This window comes from Pelodiscus sinensis, chromosome 2, assembly GCF_049634645.1.
Source record: "Pelodiscus sinensis isolate JC-2024 chromosome 2, ASM4963464v1, whole genome shotgun sequence".
NCBI lineage: Eukaryota > Metazoa > Chordata > Testudines > Trionychidae > Pelodiscus > Pelodiscus sinensis.
This window is the reverse complement of record NC_134712.1, coordinates 253415257-253422440: the sequence shown is the minus strand read 5'-3', so window position 1 is coordinate 253422440 and position 7184 is coordinate 253415257.

The following is a 7184-nucleotide window of genomic DNA, read 5'->3' as shown; positions in this document are numbered from 1 at the left end:
GCTTTTACGCTCAATTCCAGTTTATTGTTATCTCATCTTCCCAATTCACCCTCACTGCCCTGGTCCGTTTTAGACACCTGCCCTATCCTAGGAGAGGCGGGGAACATAGAACTCTCTGAGACAGGCATTGTCCTCTTGGATACTTAACGGGGCCCTGATGGAGCTCGTAGGTGCCACACTATTAGATCACACCCTAAATAATAACAGAAAATAGTAACGCCAAACATTAGTGGACTCGTTCACTGTACCGCCCAGTGAACAGTTACCCACCACTGAAATGCCTCTGGAGAACGTAGGCAGCAGCTGTTTAAACATGCACTGTGGTATTAACATTTGCACGGCAAATGGCGACTACGGTATCCCATTGACACTGGCGGTGACATTTAATAAAGCATTAGGTAACTCTCTGGGTAAGAGTCTGAGCAGGACACTGACACTCACATTCCCACAGCCCTTATGAAAAGCATCATTGGAACTTCTATGAACACCCCGTGACCACAGGGATTTGACTTGAACCACTGATGTGGGCTGGGATCTTCCAAGAGTCTTGTGAGATTTAAGAGCATCGGTCCTGTTGAAAATCAATGGTACTTCCAGGGGAGATCTTCAAAAGCATAAATGCTGATCAGGCCCTTAGGGTAACATTTTCAGAAGCACCTCAAGCCACATCTCCACTTGTGGGAAGATTGATGCTGTGGCAGTCGACCTTCCGGCGTTTGATTTAGCAGGTCTAATGAAGACCCACTAAATCGAATGCTGAGGGGCCCTCTGTGAGCACCAGTTCTCCTGCTCCTCAAGAGGAGTAAGGGAAGCCAACGAGAGCATTTCTAGTGTCGACCGCCCACTGTGAGGACGATGCCAAAGCTCGGCTTACAGCACATGGACCCCAGCAATGTTTTTTACGTAGTTGGAATTGTGTCCTTTAAGCCAGCCTTCCCTTGTAGTATGAACCTGGCAAATTTTTCCTACTATCCCACCTAGACCTCCCCCACTGCAACTTGAGCCCATTGCTCCTCGTTCTGCCATCTGCCACCCCTGAGAACAGACTCTCTCCATCCTCTTTGGAACCCCCTTCAGGCAGTTGAAGGCTGCTCTCAAATCCCCCCTCGCTCTTCTCTTCTGCAGACTAAACAAACCCAACCCCCTCAGCCTCCCCTCCTAGGTCATGCACTCCAGGATGTGTGAAATAGGGCAGTACCACGTGCTCCCCTAACTCACATTGCAGCACACCTACCATTTGTGCCTGTAGAAATCCCTGCAGGCACCTAAGCCATGTAGGTCTGGTCCATTTGTAACCCATTGTGTGTCACAGGTTCCCCTCTCCTTCTTCTGCTCTACTCTGAGCTGATTAGGCCTCAGTTGGAACCTCGCATAGAGGTTAAGGATTCAACATTGCTACTGCTGTTTTCTTTGTGTTACAATGAAGAGATAGTCAGGCCACCACAGACTTGGTGAACAAATGATTTCTTCTCTTTTTCCAGCTACTTCATTGGAATTCTCTCCTCCCCCCTCGCTTTCCCCCTTTCCCAAGAACATTGTCCTTCAGTTTCCCAGTCGGTCAGGTACCTTCTGCAAATGATGAATATAGGGATATAAGCACAGCCAGACTAGATCAGACCGAAAGTCCATCTAGCCCAGTGTCCTGTCTGCCGACAGAGGCCAATGCCAGGTGCCCCAGGGAGAATGAACAAAATGGAATCATCAAGTGATCCCTCCACTGTCGTTCATTCCCAGCGTATGGCAAACAAAATTGAGGGATAAGTCAGATTGTGGTTTTGTACTCCTGCCGAGCCTGGGTTATGGATATTTATGGACCTATCCTTCACAAACTTATCAAATTCTTTTTGGAACCTATTATAGTCTTGGTCCCTATTATAGTCTTGGTCTTTACAACATACTCTGGCAAGGAGTTCCACAGATTGACCATGCATTGTGAAGAAATACTTCCTTTTGTTTGTTTTAAACCTACTGCTCCTTAACTTCATTGGATGACCCCTAGTTCTTGTATTATGAGAAGGAGTAAATAATACTTCCTTATTTACTTTCTCCATACTATCATAATTTTCTATGCCTCGATCATATTCCCTCTTTGTCATCTTTTTCCAAGCCCAAAAGTCCCAGCCTTATTAATCTCTCTTCATATGAAAGCTTTTCTGTAGCCCCATTTTTGCCCTTTCTATGCCTTTTCCAATCCCAAACTTTTTTTTTTTTTTAGATAGGGCAACAACATCTGCATGCAGGATTCAAGAGATGTGTGTACCACAGATTGATATAGTGACAATATGTTACTTTTTTTAGCTACTATCCATTGCTTTCCTAATGATTCCTAACATTGTATTCACTTTTTCTACTGCTGCTGTGCACTGAGTCTCATTTCACCAAGACGTACGATGCAACTTCTCCTTATGCGAAGGCTGACCCCCTAACACAAGGGTGGGGAACCTATGGCCCCCACAGCTTCAGGATCGCCTGCCCTCATCACTGGGGATCCAGGCTGGTGCTCCAGCCCTGTGGGCCCCCTTCCCACCAGACTCTCCCCCCATACTTTTCTCCTGCACCCTTCTTCCCACCCACCCCTCCTGACCCCAGCCTGCTCCTGCACCCTACCACCCTCCCAGACCCACCAACCCCCAATCCACTTCTGCACCCTCCCTCCCACCCAGATCCCACATGCCAAACCCACTTCCCACCAGACCCCGTCCACACACCAAGCTCCTCATTTTGGCCCCACTCCAGAGAGTAGGGGCACCATAAAATCAACTCATTTGGGCCCCTGTAGGCTCTGGCGTGCAAGGGGAATATGGGGAATGTCTTTCGGCTTCTCAATCAGATTTATTTTTTCTCCTCACTTGTGTGTGCCCCTGACTGATTTTTCTGTGGGTCAGCAGCCCCCGACCCAAAAAAGGTTCCCCACCTTGGCCCCATCACACGCTGCAGTTAACCAGCCAGGGGAACACAAACAGCCTGACTGGGTATCCAAAACCCCTCATCTTAGCAGCTGACAACAATTCTCCTATCGCTCCAGGAGCTCTGAGGCCCTGCTGCCATGTTTGGAGTGACCATGGCAACACACACGAAGTTCCAGGTAGTCACAGATTTGCGATGGTTCCTTTTTTAAGTGGGCAATTAGCCTTTAAAAATGATTAATATAAGTAGATGGCCGAAAGCAAGCATGCCCCGACCCCTTTTAGGGTGGGGCGAGGGCCATTATTTCCCCATAGCAGAGTCTGCGTGGTCACCTCTTTGCCTCTGGAACAGTATGAGTCCCCTGTCAGGGCCATGCGTCTTAAAGGCTGGAGTCAATATAACCACTCCCCCTCAGGGCTGCATGATCCAATGGCCAGAGTCAGCAGGATTACCCTCTTGCACAGGGCTGCCCTCAGCCCCACACATTCTGCCCTTGGCTCCACCCTATCCAGGAACCTGGAGCCACCTCTGCCTCCCAACACACATACCCCTTGCCCAGGGGCCAAATATGGCTGTTGGCTCCCCTTAGGCATCCACTGGAGGCTCCAGTGTGCACCCTCCCTCCTTGGCAGTCAGCCTGGGATGAGCTGAGCTGCTCCTTTTTATGCATGGTCTCCAGATGGAGCATGCCCACCCAGCCAAGGTGGGGTGGTCTCCTCAGCCCCAAGGGTGGAGTAAAACCTTGCACTGCAAGTACAAGGCAAGTGCACCCCATCTCAAGCCTGAACTAAGACCCTGGAGCAAACCACTCCTGAATTTTGTGGAAATCTAGGTCTGAACTTTACGGCTGTCCCCTCCACCTAGAATGGGTCAAACCGAACCCCACATCACTATAACTCAGGCTTATATCTAATATTCAATGTAAGGGTTAAAGCACAGCATCATTCTCCAGTCACCTTCATGTCCCATCCTGTTGCTGTTGCTAGGGTCCAGAGAATTTAATTTTTAGTCGAGTTCAACTATCATCTAAACAGTAGCCAGACTCCACAGGGTTCTCGGTTGCTGTTGTCGTGGTGAATTTTCGGTTGCTCTTGTTGGCACGTTGTTTGCATAATATACCAGAGCATTCCTGCTGCTCTAGGTAGAGACAACGGTGCCAAAAACATATTGTTGGAAGTCCGAGACAGTGGGGCATTCACCTTGTGTAGATGTGGAATAGAGCAGAAAGGAATTTGGGTCCGATGCAGCCTTGGACATTTGATCCTGCATTTGCAGAGTGAAGATACATTAGATGGGACATGTGAGTAATTTTGGAAATGTGCTGTGAAATCTTTAGCTTCCTCCTGGAGGGACACCAAAGATGGGGAGAAAAGACCTTGACTTAGTAGCTTAATTGGGGACAAGAAGCATGTGTGAATGTGGTTTTTTATTATGCATCAGTAATGCACTCTGCATTGAGTACGTACTAAAGAGCTTCTGCCCCCGAGAGTTTACATTCTACAAGATCCATATAGTTCTGGCACGGCCATTCGTTGCCACCAGTTTGGGCTCAGATATAACCCTGTTACTGCTACAGTAACATGTGGTCATCCCAAGCGCTCTATACAAACTCTAGAGCTGGGTGAAATTTGGGGGATTTCCAGCCTGCAAGAAATTTCAATGTTTGTTTTAATCTCAAATTGGGACAAAAGTTGAAATTTTCCATGAAATAAACATTCAAAAAAAGAAATTCAAGGAGGGCATTTTGGAGTGCTTTGTTTCAACATTTGCAGTCAAAACAAAATATTGCAACATTTCTGAAATCAAAAAGTTCTGTTGGTTGACCTGATCCAAAATGCTGCAAGACAGTTCCATAGGAAACTGTATTTTTCCATAGTGCCATGTTCCCTTATGGGAAATGTAGTTTGGCAACATGATGTCCCTCTTTTTTCCTATGGGTCAGACTCCTTGGTTGGACTACATCTCCCATAATGCACCAAGAGTCATTAGCTTCGCATCAGGAAAATCAGTGTAGTGCCTTATGGGAAATGTAGTCCTCTCCTGAGCCTGTCCTAGAGGAGAGAATGGGGAGCCAAATTCCAACTCCCATAAGGCAATGTGCTGACAGAAATGCAGTTTAGTGTTCTGTAACATTTATTTGAAACCAACAAAATTCAGGTCATTGCACAATAAAATATTCTGATTTAGGTTGAGCTGACTGGAAATTAAACATGTCATTTCCATTTATCCAATGGAAAAGGGAATTTTCAGAGAAAATATCAAAATGGCCAATCCAGATATTTCAGGGTCATGGAGAGTGTATCTTCCACTGGCAAATCATTCTGACAGAAAATTCCCAGCCAGTGCTAATGAACACATAATTACAGCTGGTCCCTACCCTGAAATGTTTATAAACTGAACAGACAAGGACAAATGGAGGTGACTTGACTTAGCTAAGCTTACACACCCACTCAAGGCCAGATCTGGGATCAGAACCCAGGTCTTGCTGCTCACTGGCCTCGCATTTGGACCACATTGCTAGGTACTCGGCATATGGGAGCATCTGTGCCCAATTTCCAGTGTACCATGCGGGCTTACAAGAGACACAAGCATGCGCCATGTAAGGTGTATGTTCAGCTCTGTAGCTGACTGACAAAAATGAGTTGGGCCGTACATAGCTGCCCTATCTGATGTATCTTACGCCGACCATTTCTTCTATTTACACTATGCTGTCCGTGTTTTAAAAAGACACAACACTCTTCCCCCTACCTCCAGCCACCCTACCCAGCCCTCTCACTCTTTTGGCTGTTGTCAAGCCCCTGCCTAGCCTCCACTTATAGACCCTCTGCTCCTGCTATCTCCATATCCCAGGCAGCAGGAGTTTGTATACAAAGCTGTCACCACCCTCAGGAGCGGAGTGGGGAGGTTTTCCAACTCATGAGTAACCTGAGTGGCACTTCGGCTCTGGATTCTTTCTCTGCCGTGTCAACAGCGTGGCGGCTGCCAGGATATCCCCTTACACATTATCTTCGATCACGTTGATAGGCAGGAGGGAGCAGCGCCAGGAGGAACTGTGACACGCTCAGTGTTTTTACAGGCACCATCTTTAATGGACTGGTAAATGGAAAGGATTATCCACCCCGCCCCCCCCCCAGCACCAGGATATGTGAACGGGGAAGAAGGGGAGCATTGCTAGTCTATAAACCCCGGTTGGAAAACTGCCTGAGGAATAAGCAGTCACAAAATCCCACCGGATCTTTTCCTGGGAAGATGTAGGAGTGGGGGGGGGGGGGGGGAGTCGTTTGCCAGAGGTGCTCTAGAAAAGCAGGGCCTTGGAGTGAAAATACAGCATGGGTGCAGAGATTTGCAGTGTGGACAGATGCTTTCAATACCTTGCTGGTTCAGCTGGGAGGAGTTCGCAGCTGTGCTGCTGGCACCATTCATAGCTCCCTCCCGAGAGCTCTCCAAGCAAGCAGCTCAGAACTTTATCAGTGGGGCTCAACCCAGAGATGCAGAAGCGGTATTCCCCCAGGGGCATCCATCCCCAGAGTGCTCGGTGGGCCTTGGCCAGGTTCCTAAGTCTGCAAAGCCCGTTCCCTCCCTGCCGCGCACACCTTCCATTACAGCCGCATTATCCAGAGGAGCCGGGAGAGCGCGATTGTATCACCACTAAGTGCCTGGGCTTATGGGATTTAAGGTCATATGCTCGCCTGGCTTATGCCTGGAGAAGTTGAGAAACCCGCCTCCGAATTCTTCACACAGGCTGAAACCTCCTGCTCGGATTTCAGCACAAAGACGCGTCCCAAAAGGGCGACAAATGTCAGGAGAGGAGGCGGTGGCAGGGGGACTGTGGCAGGAGTCCAGGAAGAACTGTACTGCCAGAACAAGCAAAGTAAATTATGTTACAAAAGCCAGGATAGAATCACGTTAATATCACTCCCTGGGCCACTAACTGAATCTATTCCTGAGTGTGGCCAATTAGTTTCCATGCATATCTAAACACAGAGGGACAATCTGGGCACCATGTGAGGTTATTAAGGGCTTGGAAAAGATGCACGTTTCCATTCATGCTGCTATTCCAATCGCAGTATGGTGCCTTGTGTCTTATTCAGCTCAGTACCTACAGCGTTTGCATCCCCTCCTTTCACCTCTCACCCACTCTGGCTTCCAAAAGATTTTAATCAAGTTGGTCAAAAAAACTTTTCAAACTTCCAGGACACACAGTGGGGAAAAAAAGTTATCGACGTTTCTCAAGTCGACAAAAAATAGATCTAAACTTTTCACTACATTTTCCAGGA